The sequence below is a fragment of the Eptesicus fuscus genome, chromosome 1, assembly GCF_027574615.1.
Source record: "Eptesicus fuscus isolate TK198812 chromosome 1, DD_ASM_mEF_20220401, whole genome shotgun sequence".
NCBI classification, from domain to species: domain Eukaryota; kingdom Metazoa; phylum Chordata; class Mammalia; order Chiroptera; family Vespertilionidae; genus Eptesicus; species Eptesicus fuscus.
This window is the reverse complement of record NC_072473.1, coordinates 24856554-24872168: the sequence shown is the minus strand read 5'-3', so window position 1 is coordinate 24872168 and position 15615 is coordinate 24856554.

Sequence of the window (15615 nt, the reverse complement as noted above, 5' to 3'; positions counted from 1 at the left end):
CTCACTTATTTCCCAGATGCTGAGGTTGTTAGCTGCTGGTAGTCTTCAGTGATGCCCTTTTTAATGCTTTCTTCTCTGCTACAGTATGCTGTTTTGCTGTAGGTCATACTACACCCTTCCAAGGGAAAACCATATCCAGTTAATGGTCAATGCAACGGCGAGGGTATAAAGTCCAGGTTCCCTCTCCTTGACAGCAGCTAATTTTCAAGGACTTCAGAGCTCTGCAGCATCAGAGCTCCCTGTGGGATCACCCAAAGCCTTTCTTGAGTCTGTGTCATAAGTCTTCCCTATGTTCTTTTGTTCTCCAATAGGTTTGCTCCCCAGCAAACTTATTGTGCTCAGATATCAATTTAAGAATTTACCTCCTAAGGACCCAACCCATAAAATTCGATTCTCTATCACCCTTGAATGTTTTTAATCTGTTTTTTTAAATATTCCTGGAAAAACATTTATAGGATCTGGATTTTATCAAAACTAATATTTTCTCCAAGAGTATTAAGCTAATCACATTTGCTCTGTCTTCAAAATTTTTGCTCAGACAACATTCATTCTATCATTCAACATATATTTATTTAAAAATTACTGCACACCAGCACTCTACCAGGTTCTGAGGATACAATACTGAAGAAGACCAATGCTGTCCATGTTTTCACGGAGATTATTGCCCATTGGGAAACACATATATTTTAAAAAGTAAAAGGTACACATAACCTTGTTTTCCTTTTTGTGTTGTCTTTTCTATGTTGGCTAGTTTGAGCTACCGTTCTTTTCCTTTGTTCTCTGCCAACAAGGAAGATTCCCTGTATCCAAAGGTAGAAATCACCATTTCCCCAAGTAAAACAAGGCAGTGAAAACTCATCTTACCAGAACTTGATAAAGAAGCTATCATTAATTTTCAGGCTGTCAGCATAGTTGTTTTCAAACTCGATATTCTTGAATTTCTAACTACATCTCTGTATCAGATATCTTAAAAATAAGGATGGTTCACCTGCTCTTTATATGTGGATCTTCTGGGTCTCTTTTCTGTCTTTGATATCCTTTTAGCATTAAAGATATTGATATTAAAAATTCCCTTAAGTGTGATATTGATCTGATAGTTAGAAAATCTCTCACAAATAAGCATTTTGTAGCTATGGTGGTTACAGTGGATTATTTTTATCCAAGAATGGAACCAGATGTGAATAATGAGGAAAATAATAAGGCAATTAAAAGAAGTACCCATGAAGAAGGGGAGCCAGAGAGCAATATCCCTTGCAATGTTACAAGATGGAAAACTTTGTATTTACCACTATTCTTCTTAGAGGGAATAGTATGTATGGTTGAAAGGAAAATACTTGGAAACGAAAAAAAAATAACCACTTGAGAGAGGGAACATGACACTCAATAGGCATGCTGATATAACAGTGTAGAGTCACTAATGTGCCTTCCTAGGAATGCAGGCATAGTCCACTACGTGCATTTATTTTAGTAAGCAGAATCTGAAAATGTGGAACCAGGGTTAATTTCTTTTCTAGTTGGTTTCCTTGTCAATCTTTTCCCACATACCACTGAAGTAAGACAAAATGGTCAATAAATAATAAAGGGTAGTGGCTGGAAGGAACAACGTATCTTGGCCAGAATCTGCATGAGACATCTACAAGTAGCTTGTATCAGCTCCTTTTGCATCTGAAATATTTATACTGACCAGAGGGCTGGAGGTTAACTTATATCCCAGTTTGCCCTGGTATTCTTCAGAAACAGGAGCTGTGATTGATGGGAATAGCATTACTTCCTTCAGAACTTCTAGTTTAGTGAGAATAATGAGAAAGGAGAGGAGATGAGAAAACACACAGCTTCATCATGCTGCATTTAATAACCCCATGTCTTTCTTAAGGAAGGCTGAGGTGTATATGACACTTATAAACAGGTATGTGGTCTACTAACACATCCATCTCAAGTGAAAAGGCTTTATAACTTGTATAAGAAGATGTACCGTCAAGAATTAAATGCATTTTAAAATATCATGGAACACTTAAATTTCATAAAATGCTTGAAAGTATTTATTATTCACTTAAAACTGAACACTCAGTGAAATAATTAGTCTTTAATTTCTTAGTTGGCATTAGGAAATTTGAATATTTCTGATCTTATTGCCCTGGTTTTGCACAATATCCATGTGGTGAAAAATTGACTTGTATACATTGAAAAAAATTTATTTGTAATAAAACACTTTATACTAATTTGTGAAATTACTATAAGTCTTCAGCTGTGTCCTCTATTTAGATGTTTATGATTATTACGATTAAAAATGTAAAATCTACTAAACTATGAACTTTTGAATAGTGAGATAGGGACTATGTTATAACACATAATGTAATGTTTTGTAACCATTAATAACAGGTGGCAATAATGGTTTTCTACAGACAGTCTCTTTGAACTTATTAAATACTAGAGGCCCAGTGCATGGATTCATGCACCAGTGGCATCCCTTGGCATGGCTTTCACCCTCTCACAATTTGGGACCCCTCAGAGGATGTTGGACTGCTGGTTTGGGCCCAATCCCCGCAGGCCAGGCTGAGGGACCCCACCAGTGCAGGAATCCATGCACCAGGCCTCTGAGATTCATCAGTCTGTTCCATGTTTCCATGCCTGTGCGTTGAGCGTCTGCCTACTCGTAGTCAGTGCACGTCATAGCCAATAGTCAAATGGTTGAATTATCACTTAGGCTTTTATATATATAGACAGGAACTCTCTGTATTCTGTCACTCCCTTATTCATTTTTGGTATTGTATTGTCAAAGTGGCTGAATTCAAGAAAATAATACTAATTTCTATAATTAAAATAAATGGAGCTGGACAATAGTGCACACGTTAATTTTAAACTATAATCACAACAAATAAAGTTTTAGATAGAGGCAAAGTCTTCCTCAATAGCAGCACCATAAGAAAACTCATTCAATATATCATGTGGCTTTTTATACTAAAGCATTTTTCTCTCAGAGGCTTAAAAATACACTCAAGCAATGTGTTTCTTCTTACTAAATCCCTGAGTGATGCTATATGAGATAAGGAAAATAAAATATAAGCGATTTCATAAAGTAACACCACTCCAGTAATTATTGGATCACATAGAGCATAAATGTGAAAATCTATAAAATGCTGATATACAGTCATCTATACTAATAAAAGGATAATATGCTAATTAGACTGGACATCTTACAGACGACCTTCCAGACGTCCTTCTGACAAAGCTACCACGGCTGTGAAGGGCCGGAGAGAGGAGACAGGGCCTCGGCAGCATCTGTGTGCTGCAAGTCCTGCCTCCACATGTGAGCTGCACAGGAAACACCTTATCTGACCACTCATTGGCTAAGCTTGCAGTATGCCACTTGCTTGGGTAATAAGAATCCAAGAAGGTGATATAGGGTTTTTCCACCTCTCTCCTGGAGGAAAAAATGGAAGTCCACTGCTGGAGGGGCTAAGAAATGTCAAATCATACCCTGGACGGTTTGGCTCAGTGGATAGAGCCTCGGCCTGAGGACCACAGGGTCCCAGTTTGATTCTGGTCAAGGGCACCTACCTAGGCTGCAGGCTCCTCCCTGGCTGGGGCCCAAGTCAGGGCTCATGCAGGAGGCAACCAATCAAAGTGTCCCTCTCACATTGATGTTTCTCTGTCTTTTCCTCTCTCTTCCACGCTCTCTAAAAATCAATGGAAAAATATCCTCAGGTGAGGATAAAAAAAAGAAAGAAATGTCATATTCTATGAAAGAGACATCTTGAAAATGCCTAAAGAAAGTTGTCATTTTGTCGTGGTCAAGGGACTGGAGTCCGTGTTGATGAAAACTCCTTGGCGGCTGCTAAGGCTGAGGGCCAGCAGCTGTGGCAGCAGGCAGTGGCAGCTGCAGCGGGGTGATGGGTGTGGTGCCTTCCTCTGACTGGCCAGTTGCCTCCCTCAGAGAGAGAGAGCAAACTGCGGCTTAGCCATCAATAGGACATACCCTGAGGGCTCCTGGACTGTGAAGAGGGGGAAGGCTGGGCTGAGGGACCCCCCTTCAGTGCATGAATTTTCATGCACCAGGTTTCTAATATAATTATAAAGTTATAATTAAGAATCTTACAGAATGCAGCATGTGATATATCTTTTAAATAGAATGGCCCTCCCATATGATCACCTTAGCTTTTGCTTTCATAGTCAAATATTCTCTGCTTTCTACTCTCAGTAAGTCATGTCTTTTATAATTATCAGAAATAACAATATTGTCAATCTTCTATACCCCACCTTCTTGAAATTGCATTTTTAACTACTCCATAAATGCTCTATCACTTTGTTTATAGATAATATAAATGCTTTCCTTTAGCTTTTATTTCTCTGATATTTTCTAAATTAATCTACATGTATTAGAGTGAGACTATGCATGCTAAATTCTATCTCAACTAGGATTTGAGAGAACATGGGCAATTCACTTATACCTAGAGTTTTAGTAACCTCGTGTATAAAATGGAGATGGTATTTACCTTATGAATTTTATATTAAAATGTAAAACTCATATGTATAAGTAATTTGTACAAAAACATATGCCAAAATGATATATACAAAAACATGTAATTTAAGTATGTCTTATAATCAATGTAAAAAAAAGTAATTCTGGTATCAGGCTTTTGCTCTGTTGCCCAATTAAAGATGTCATCCATTCTGTGATACCATTTCCCCCCAAATTAACATAAAAATCAAGGAATTATAACATATATGCAGCTAAGAAAATTTTATTTAAAGTCACAGTTGACACAGACATGTTGGCTTCCTAAGATTTCAATAGAGTCCACTTTCAAATGTGTACCCCTTTGTTAAAAAAAATATCTCAATAGACTGCTGTGAACACAATAGCATAAATCTTTAGGGCACTCTCTGGGAGTCCATAAAAAGAATTGAAGTAATCTGTTCAATGAAGTATCAATTTTAGCTGCCAAAATTGTCCAGGAAAAAAAGATAGCTTGAACATCACTATGTGACACAATGCACAATGACTTACACAAAAGTTGAGATACAAAGGAAAGATTCAGAATCAAAGAGTTAAAAAAAAAAAGAAGCCAGAGATGGAGAAGATAAATATAAGATACCGAAGGATCATCAAGGATGATCATCCAGGATGATCATAAACATGGGATTTTTATACTGTGTGAATTATGGCTGGGTTTGTTTAAATCTTAAAGTTCACTGTGACTTAAACTGACTGGAGCACTCAGGGTACCTTGGCAGTGGACACTTGTGTCACATTGCACTCTATCAGTAAGATTTATCATTTTATTCCATTTCTATAGTACCACATTGAAATGAATACTAAGAAATATATGTTTTGAAAACATAGCACCATGTAAAGAAATATTTAAATTAATAACAAAGTTGTCAAAAAAGGAATTCAAAAGGCAGGGATTGAAGTCTCAGATCTATTACGTGTCAAGTTGCCTTATACAAGTGAAGCTGTTTCTTGCCTCTACATTCTTCTAAATAAGTCTTGACATTTGACATCAAGAAGAGAGACAAAATGGCAGTGGAATAGACAGATGTGTCCCGAGCCTTGTCCCGGAGCAAATAGAATGGGTAGCTGAAACAAATAACATCCAACCTGAAGTGGCAAAAGAGACTCAGCTGCTGAGACAGTTTGCAGCCTGTAAGGGCAGAGGACCCCTGGAGAAAGGTAAAATCAAGAATCTGTGCAGGAGAGTCTGCCAGACCTCTGAACCCAGAGGGTTAGAGGGAAACTGTGCAGCACCAAGCCACATCCCTGGGGACAGGCACAGCATCTGACTGTGGAAATCAGGTCCACAGGACTGTTGGAGGCAGGGGATCCTAGATATGGGTCCACAGTCATGAAAAACTGAGCCCAGAAGGGGCAGCCTGAAGGGCTGGCCAGACAGCGCAGCACCAGCAGGAGTGGAGCTCACAGAGGCGCAGTCTTTCCCCTCTCTGTGGTCTGTGCTTTTCTTCACTGAACCGAGTTCATAGGACCTTTTGGATACAGACACTTACCCGTGGCTGAGGTGCGGGAGAAGGTGCGGACTTGTGGAGTCTGGGGAGGGGCTGGAGAGAGGAGGAGATCCATGAGAAGTGGCAGCAAGTATGGCGCTGAGTTATACCTGAGCCCAAGACCTGGACAGACATTTTGTCCTGAAGAGATAGCCCCTCCCTCCAGTCTCTAGGCAACCAATACAGCCACACTCAAATTCCACCCCAAATGGTAAAAAGGATTTAAAAAAAAATCTCAATAGTTCCTGAGAGTCCACAGGGACTGAGCTAAAGAGAGGCCTTCAGTCTCAACAATAGGAAACTGAGAAACCACAGACAATATAGAAGACTGGGATCTTAAACCAGCCAAAGGAACAACACTTCACTTTTTCATTTTTATTTTAAATTATTATTTTATTATCTCTTTTTTCTTTGATTTTCTTTTTTTGTTTGTTGCTTTATTTTCTATTTATTTTCACATTATTTTTCCATAACTCTTATTTTATTTTTATTTGCTATTTTTTATACCATTTTAAATCAATTTTTGTAAACTTATTATTATTAATATTCTCCTTCTCTTTCTTCTTATCCACTCGTCCCCTTTCTTCTTCCTCTATACTGAATTGAGGTCCTCCCCATATTCATCCAATTCTTAACCTTATTTTCTGTATATAAGCTCAGGTTCTACAGATTCTTCCCCCACCCTCTTTGCTGGTTGTTTGGTGTTTGTGGTTTTTTTTCTTTCTTTGTTTTTTTTTGTTTGTTTGTTTGTTTGTTTATCTATTGGTTCTGTGGTGTTTTATCAATATATATATATATATATATATATATATATATATATATACACACACACACACACACACACACACACTGTATATTCTCTTTTATCTTCCTTTTTCTTTTTTCTCATCTTTTTTTCTCTCTTTGATATCATTCGTACTCTCTTTTCTCTCCCCTAATTCTCGTTTCTCTGGTGGTCACTTATATTGGGGTTATCAGTGTCCTGAGTACATTCGTGCTTTGTTCCCTTTGTGTTGTGTCTTGTCGAGGTGAATTTTATCCTATCTGGCCAATGTTCTAGAGAGCAAGCCACATAACTAGACACCTGGAAAGGAAACTCCATCCACGAACAGGTCAATAACACCCCAGATGCAACTACAGAGGCAGGAAGAAGATGGCAGTGAGGGAGAGAGTGTGAGTGAGGGAGTGAGGGAGCAAAAAAGAGTGTGTTGTCATGTGTTGTGTGTGTGTGTGTGTGTGTGTGTGTGTATGCACGCGTGTGTGTGAGTGAGGCACAGTTAGATCCTGCTGGACCTTTAGGGGCAGGCTAACCGAGCTCGCATATCTAGGCAGCCTCTGCTACTACCATTGCAAACAGTACCAGGAGGCCGGCTTGTCCTCAGAGGCCTAGCCTTTTTGAAGGGGAGAGCTGCTGTAACTGGGAGCCCAGACTCAACTCCACCCAGGGTGCCCTCAGATAATACCTGGGACTCTACAGCCACCCCTGCCAGGGGCCTGCTACCTCGGCTGAGGTCCCCCGGTCACTGAGTCTACAGCCACCCTGGGCACAAGCCCCTGTGAATTCTGAAGCACGCTCCCCTCTGACCAGCCCAACGCTTTAGCCCAAGGCACTGCAACCTTGCAATCAGCAGACACATGAGTATCCTGCTCCCATCCAAGGAGCAGCAGCCCCACAAGCAGCCCGCCCCATGCCTAAGAGCAGCAGCCTCACGTGGCCTGCCCCTGTCCAAGGAGCACCAGCTGGGTGAGTGGCCTGCTCCCCAGTCCGAGGAGCAGCAAACACGTGAGCAGCCTGCCCCGTCCGAGGAGAAGCAACCGCATGAGCAGCCCACTCATGACTGAGGAGCAGCAGCCACCTGCCCTCATCCAATAAGCAGCAGCTGCACAAACAATCTGCCCCTATCCAAGGAGCAGCAGCTGCACAAGCAACCTGCCCCCATCTGAGGAGAAGCAGGTGTGTGAGCAGTCTGCCCCCATCTGAGGAACAGCAGCTCCGTGAGCAGCCCACCCCCATTCAAAGAGCAGCAGCCACCCGAGCAGCCCACCCAGTACAAGGAGCAGACCACCCACATCTGAGGAGCGGCAGCTCTGCACAGCCTGCACTGGTGCGAGGAGCAACAATCATAAACACAGCCTGTACCCATTCTATGAGCAACAGCTGGATGAGGGGCCTGCCCCCATCCAAGGAGCAGCAGCCATGTGAGCAGTCCGCCCCTGTCCGAGGAGCAGCAGCCACATGACCTGCCCCCCCCCCCGCTTAGTCCAAGGAGCAACAGCCATGTGCAGCCCGCTCCCACCTGAGGAGCAGCAGACTTTTGATTGGCCCACCCCATCTGAGGAATGGAAACTGTGCGAGCAGCCTCCCCCCACCAGCCAGAGGAACCAAAACTGCTACGAACAGTACCCACCAGAGGAGCCACTGACAACTGAGGAGCAGCTGCTATCGCGACCACCTTCGTAGCAACCACAGTCCGAGGAGCCACTGCCACCCAATGAGCAGCCCCTGCATGACTCAACATTTAGATCAGTCAGTGAGATTTAAAAAAAAAGTATACAAAGAAACCCCCAAAGGAAAGAAAAGGCAGAATTGTCAAAAAAAAAACAAAAACATCTAAGTGAAATGGAGGCATGCATTATGACAGAAAAAGAATTCAGAATAAGGGTCATACAGTTCATAAACCAGATGGATGAAAAAATCAACAACTTATGTAAGAATCAAGAAGAAATGAAGAGTGATATAGCTGCAATAAAAAACACCATGGAAAGTTTCAACAGTAGACTAGGAGAAGTGGAGGACCTAATTAACGAATTAGAAGACAGGGAAGCAAAACAAACCAAAATTGAACTGCAATTGCATAAAAAAACTAAAAGACAGGAGGATAGCCAAATGCAGATATAGGGCAACATGAAATGAAGCAACATGCAAATAATAGGGGTGCCAGAACAACAGGAATGGAAACTGTGGTTAGAAAAACCTTTCAAAGAAATAATATCAGAAAACGTCCTTGATGTGGGGAAGAAAAAAGTCAAAGAACAGAAAGTCCCAAACAAGATGAACCCGAAAAGACCCACACCAAGACACATCATAATTACAATGGCAAATGTTCAAGACAAAGAGAGAATCTTAAAGGCTGAAAGAGAGACACAGAAAATTACATACAAGGGAGCTCCCATTAGATTATCAAATGATTTCTCAACAGAAATATATCAGGCCAGAAAAAAATGGAAGAAAATTTACAAAGTGGTGCAAAGCAAGGGACTGACTCTAAGTATACTCTATCCATCTAGGACAGCAGTTATCAACCTGTGGGTTGCAACCCCCTTGGGGGTCGAATGACCCTTTCACAGAAGTCACCTAAGACCACCGGAAAACGCAGATATTTACATTACAATTCATAACAGTAGCAAAATTACAGTTATGAAGTAGCAACCAAAATACTTTTATGGTTGGGGGTCACCACAACATGAGGAACTGTATTAAAGGGTTGCGGCATTAGAAAGGTTGAGAACCACTGATCTAGGAGATCATTCAAAATCAAAGGGGAAAAAAGGAGCTTCACAGACAAAAAAAAGGCTAAGGGAGTTTACCACTACTAAGCCAGCAATGCAAGAAATGCTAAATGGACTGGTGTAAAAAGAAGAAATTAAAAGGTAAAAAGAAACACAGGCACACAAAAAAAATAAAAATAAAAATGGCTAGAAACAAGTACCTTTCAATAATAACTTTAAACATAAATGGACTAAATGCTCCAATCAAAAAGACATCAAGTGGCTAAATGGATAAAAAAAAATGACCTATATATATGCTGTCTACAAAAGACCCACCTCAGAATAAGTGACTCACACAGACTGAAAGTCAAGGGATGGAAAAATACATTTCATGCAAATGGAAATGGAAAAAAAAAGCTGGGGTAGCAATACTTATATCTGACAAAATAGACCTCAAAGTGAAGGCCATAATAAAAGATAAGGAAGGCCACTTCATAATACTAAAGGGAGCAATACAACAAGAAGATATAACCCTGATAAACATATATGCACCTGATTTTTTATGTATTTGGGTGCAAGAGCACCCAAATACATAAAAAAAACAAAACACACACCTGGAAGATATGAAGGGAGAGATCTACAACAATACAATCATAGTAGGGGACCTTAATACACCACTCACATCCCTGGATAAATCCTCTAGACCAAAAATCAACAAACAAACAGTAATCCTAAAAGACTCACTAGATAAGCTGGATTTAATTGACATATTCAGAAAATTTCACCCCAAATCCACAGAATATACATTCTTCGCAAGTGCAACACTATGGGACATTTTAAAAAATAGATCACATATTAGGTTACAAGCAAAGTCTCCCCAAATTCAAGAAGATTGGAATCATATCAAGCATCTTCTCAGACCACAATGGCATAATATTAGAAATAAAATACAATAAAAACAATACAAAAAAGTCAAACACTTGGGAGCTGAATAGCATACTATTAAATAATGAATGGATTACCAAAGAGATCAAAGAAGAAATTAAAAACATCCTGGAAACTAATGACAATACAAATAAAACAATCCAAAATCTATGGGGCACAATGAAAGCAGTCCTGAAAAGGAAGTTTACAGCTCTACCGGTCTACCTCAAAAAACAAGAAAAAATGGTAGTAAATTATCTAAATCTACAACTCAAAGAATTGGAAAGAGAGCAACAAGAAAAGCCCACAGTGAGCAGAAGGAAGGAGATAATAAAGATAAGAGCAGAAGTGAATGACATAGATACAAAAAAAAAAAATACAAAAGATCAATGAGCCAAAACCAGTTTGGCTCAGTGGATAGAGCATCGGCCTGCAGAGTGAAGAGTCCCAGATTCGATTCCAGTCAAGGGCATGTACCTTGGTTGCGGGCACATCCCCAGTGGGGGGTGTGCAAGAGGCAGCTGATCGATGATTCTCTCTCATTGATGTTTCTAACTCTCTATCCCTCTCTCTTCCTCTCTGTAAAAAATCAATAAAATATATTAAAAAAATAAAAAGATCAATGAAACCAAGAGCTGGTTCTTTGAAAGGATAAACAAGATTGATAAACCTCTATCCAGGATCACCAAGAAGCAAAGAGAGAGGACCCAAATAAGTAAAATCAGAAATGAAAGAGGCAAAATAACAACAGCTCCCACAGAAATACATAGGACATATTCTTAGAAAAGTACAATCTTCCAAAACTCAATCAGGATGATTCTAAAAATCTCAATAGGTCAATCACCATGGAGGAAATTGAAGCAGTCAACAAAAAGCTTGCAGTAAACAAAAGTCTGGAGCCAGACAGCTTCAAAGGCGAATTTTACCAAACATTCAAGGAAGAATTTAAACCTATTCTCCTCAGACTATTCTAAAAAATTCAAGAGGAAAGAACACTTCCAAGCTCATTCTATGATTCCAGCAACACCCTAATAACAAAACCTAAAAAAGACAACACAATGTAAGAGAATTACAGGCCAATATCCCTCATGAACATAGATGCCAAAATTCTAGCAATTCGGATCCAGCAGTACATCAGAAAGATTATACACCATGACCAAGTAGAATTTATCCTGGGGATGCAAGGATGATACAATATCTGCAAATCAATTAACATGATTCATCACATAAACAAGTTGAGAGATAAAAATCACATAGTCATATCAATTGACACAGAAATAGCATTGGACAAAATCCAACACCCTTTCTTTGGTAAAATCTTTCAGCAATGTTGGAATAGAAGGATCATACCTCAATATAATAAAAGCCTTTAATTACAAACCCACAGCCAATGTCATACTCAAAGGGCAAAAACTAAAACCATTTCCCCTAAGAACAGGAACAAGACAGGGATGTCCACTCTCACCACTCCTGTTCAACATAGTACTGGAAATACTAGGCATTGCTATCAGACAAGAAGAAATAAAAGGCATCCAAATTGGAAAAGAAGAAGTAAAACTGTCCTTATTTGCAGATGACATGATACTGTACATAGAAAACCCTAAAGACTTCATTAAAAATTATTAGACTTAATAAATGAATTCGGCAATGTAACAGGATACAAAATTAATGCCAAGAAATCTATGGCATATCTGTACATCAATAGTGAACTTACAGAAAGAGAGACTAAAAAAGCAATCCCATTTACCATTGCACCAAAAAATTAAGATACCTAAAAATAAACTTTACTAAGGAGATATGAGACCTATACACAGAAAACTACAGGACACTGAAAAAAGAGATAGAGGAAGACATAAACAGATGGAAGAACATACCGTGTTCATGTATTGGTAGAATCAACATCATTAAAATGTCCATACTACCCAAAGCAATCTATAGATTCAATGCACTCCCCATTAAAATACCTACAGCATATTTTACAGACCTAGAAAGAACTTTCCAAAAAGTGATCTGGAATAAAAAGAGACCCCGAATAGCTGCAGTAATCCTGAGAAAGAAGAACAAAGTAGGTTGAATCTCAGTACCAGATATGAAGCTGTATTACAAACCACTATTCTCTAAACAGCCTGGTACTGGCACAAGAACAGACATATCGATCAATGGAATAGAATAGAGAACTCAAAAATTGACTCAAACCACAATGCTCAATTATTATTCAAAAAAGGAGGCATGAACATACACAATGGAATCAAGACAGTCTCTTCAATAAATGGTGTAGGAATAACTGGACAGATACTTGCAAAAAAATGAAACTAGACCACCAACTTAGACCATACACAAAAATAAACTCAAAATGGATAAAGGACATAAACATAAGATGGGAAACCATAAAAATACTAGAATAATACACAGGCAGCAAAATCTCAGACATATGCCGTAGCAATTTCTTCACTGATAGTGCTCCTAGGAAAATGGAAACTAAAGAGAAAATAAACAAATGGGACTAAATCAAAATAAAAAAAACATTATAAAGCAAAAGAAACCATCAACAAAACAACAAGAAAATCCACTGAATGGGAGAACATATTTGCCAATGTTATCACAGATAAAGATTTAATCTCCAACATTTACAGGGAGCTCATACAATGTAACAAAAGGAACATAAACAACCCAATCAAGCAATGGGCAAGGGACCTAAATAGAAAGTTTTGGAAAGAGGACATAAGGAAGGCCATGAGACATAGGAAAACATGCACAAAATCACTAATTATCTGAGAGATGCAAATCAAAATGATATGCAGTACCATCTCACACCTGTCAGAATGGCTATCATCAACAAATCAACAGTGTTGGCAAGGATGCAGAGATAAAGGAACCCTCATGCACTGCTGGTGGGAATGCAGACTGGTGCAGCCACTGAGGAGAACAGTATGGAGTTTCCTCAAAAAACTAAAAATGGAATTCCCATTTGACCCAGTGATCCCACTTCTAGGAATATATCCCAAGAAACTAGAAAGACCAATCAGAAACGATATATGCACCCCTATGTTCATAGCAGCACAATTTACAATAGCTAAGATTTGGAAACAGCCTAAGTGCCCATCAGCAGACGAGTGGATTAAAAAACTGTGGTTCATCTACACAATGGAATACTACTCTGCGGTAAAAAAGAAGGAATTCTTACCATTTGCAACAGCATGGATGGAACTGGAGAGCATTATGTTAAGTGAAAGAAGTCAGTCAGAGAAAAATAAATATCACATGATCTCACTAATTTATGGAATATAATGAACAACATAAACTGATGAACAAAAACAGATCCAAAGACAAAGAAGCATCTATCAGACCATCAAACCTCAGAGGGAAGGTAGGGGAGGGTGGGGGTAAGAGGGAGAGATCAAACAAAGGACTTGTATGCATGCATATAAGCCTAACCAATTGACACAGACACCAGAGGATGAGGGCATGAGTGGAGGGGGTTGGGGTGTAATGAGGGGATAAGGGCACATATGTAATACCTTAATCAGTAAAGAAAATACCTTGTTTTTAGACAACTGTCTTTTACTAAAGAACTCACTCTAAAATCCAAGAGAAGTGAGTCACTAATGGCTTCAAAATCTGAGAAATACCCAGACTTATTAATCAGATATTAAAGAGATCAATATTATATGCTCTGGATCAGGATTATGAAGTTTCTGTGGATCTCCATTCAAGCCTGGGAATACGTGCAGCAGCATTCATCCTTACACATTCATTGTTCAGGTCCATAAAATTTGCTTTTCCACATTTGATTATGTGACCCTGCATTTCCCAGAACATGTCTCCTTATCTATGAAATGGAAACTGTATCATCAAACTCAACTTTTGGTGAGAATTAAAGAGTAACTTTACACAAGTGCTTAATACCACAAGCATCACAGAATGATGCACAGCATATATTTGTGGAAGAGGAGGAGGGGGAGAAGGAGAAAGGAGAGTGCTAAAAAGTCACAAAGAAGCCAAGGCAAAACAGTCGTAATGGTGGTTATCCTGTGTGATAGCTTTCAAATACATTTGACTCAATCTTACCTGTTGACTAAGATGAAAAAGTGTATTTGTAAAATAAGTCATCACTAAAGCTTCCTATTGGCTTTGGTGATGGCTATGTCCAGCGAAATGAACATTCATGGAGAAATTATGTGGCATTCTCCGCTGCTGTTGGTATTAGTCATCATACAGAAACAAACAGAAACAGTGCTTGATCCATTTTAATTTTTTAACACCAGAGAAAGTAGGAAACATAACCTGACCTCAAATCTTTACTTTTTAGGAGAGGAAAGTCAGAAGAGCCTAATATATTTAATTGTGTTAGCATAGCCCTGTAAAGTTTTTAAAGCCTGTCCAGAGTCTTTAACTTTTGATTTTGTTTTTGAGGTTCACAACATAAAGAAACCCAAACAAATATTGTGATAGTCAATTGTATTATATTGTCACATAAGGAGTAACAGAACCTTTGAAGAATTTCGCTCTAGGAACATGTAGTTTAATAAAGACAAAGGACTTTTTTTTTTTAAATCTCTGACAGTCTAACGAGTATTAGGAGCACCAGGTCAGCATGTCTCATTAGTTAAGCCTCGACCCATCAAAAAGGTTCAATTCCCTGTCAGCACACATGACTGGATTGTGGCTCGATCCCCTGAGGGTGGCATGCAAGAGGCAGCCAGCCAATCAATTATTCTCTCTCATCATTGATGCTCCTATCTCTCTTTACCTCTCCCTTCTTCTCTCTGAAATCAATCAAAATTTACCTAAAACGATTATTAAAAGCAGAACCTTTGGAGGTAGGCAGAAATAAATTCATATTCCAACACAGCCATATTCTTATCCGGTGAGATTACAGGCAAGATGCTGCACAGAATATGTTGGTGAGGATGTGGAAAAATGGGATGCCTAGTACACTGCTGGTGGGAATGCAGACTGGTGAAGCCATTATGGAGTTTCCTCAAAAAATTAAATATGGAACTGCCATTTGATTCAAGTGCCCATCAGCAGATGAGTGGATAAAAAAGCTGTGGTACATTTACACAATAGAATACTATGCGGCTGAAAAAAAAAACCAAAAAAAAAAAAAACCTCTTACTATTTGCAACAGCATGGATGGACCTGGAGAGTATTATACTAAGTGAAATAAGCCAGTCAGAGAAAGATAAGTATCACATG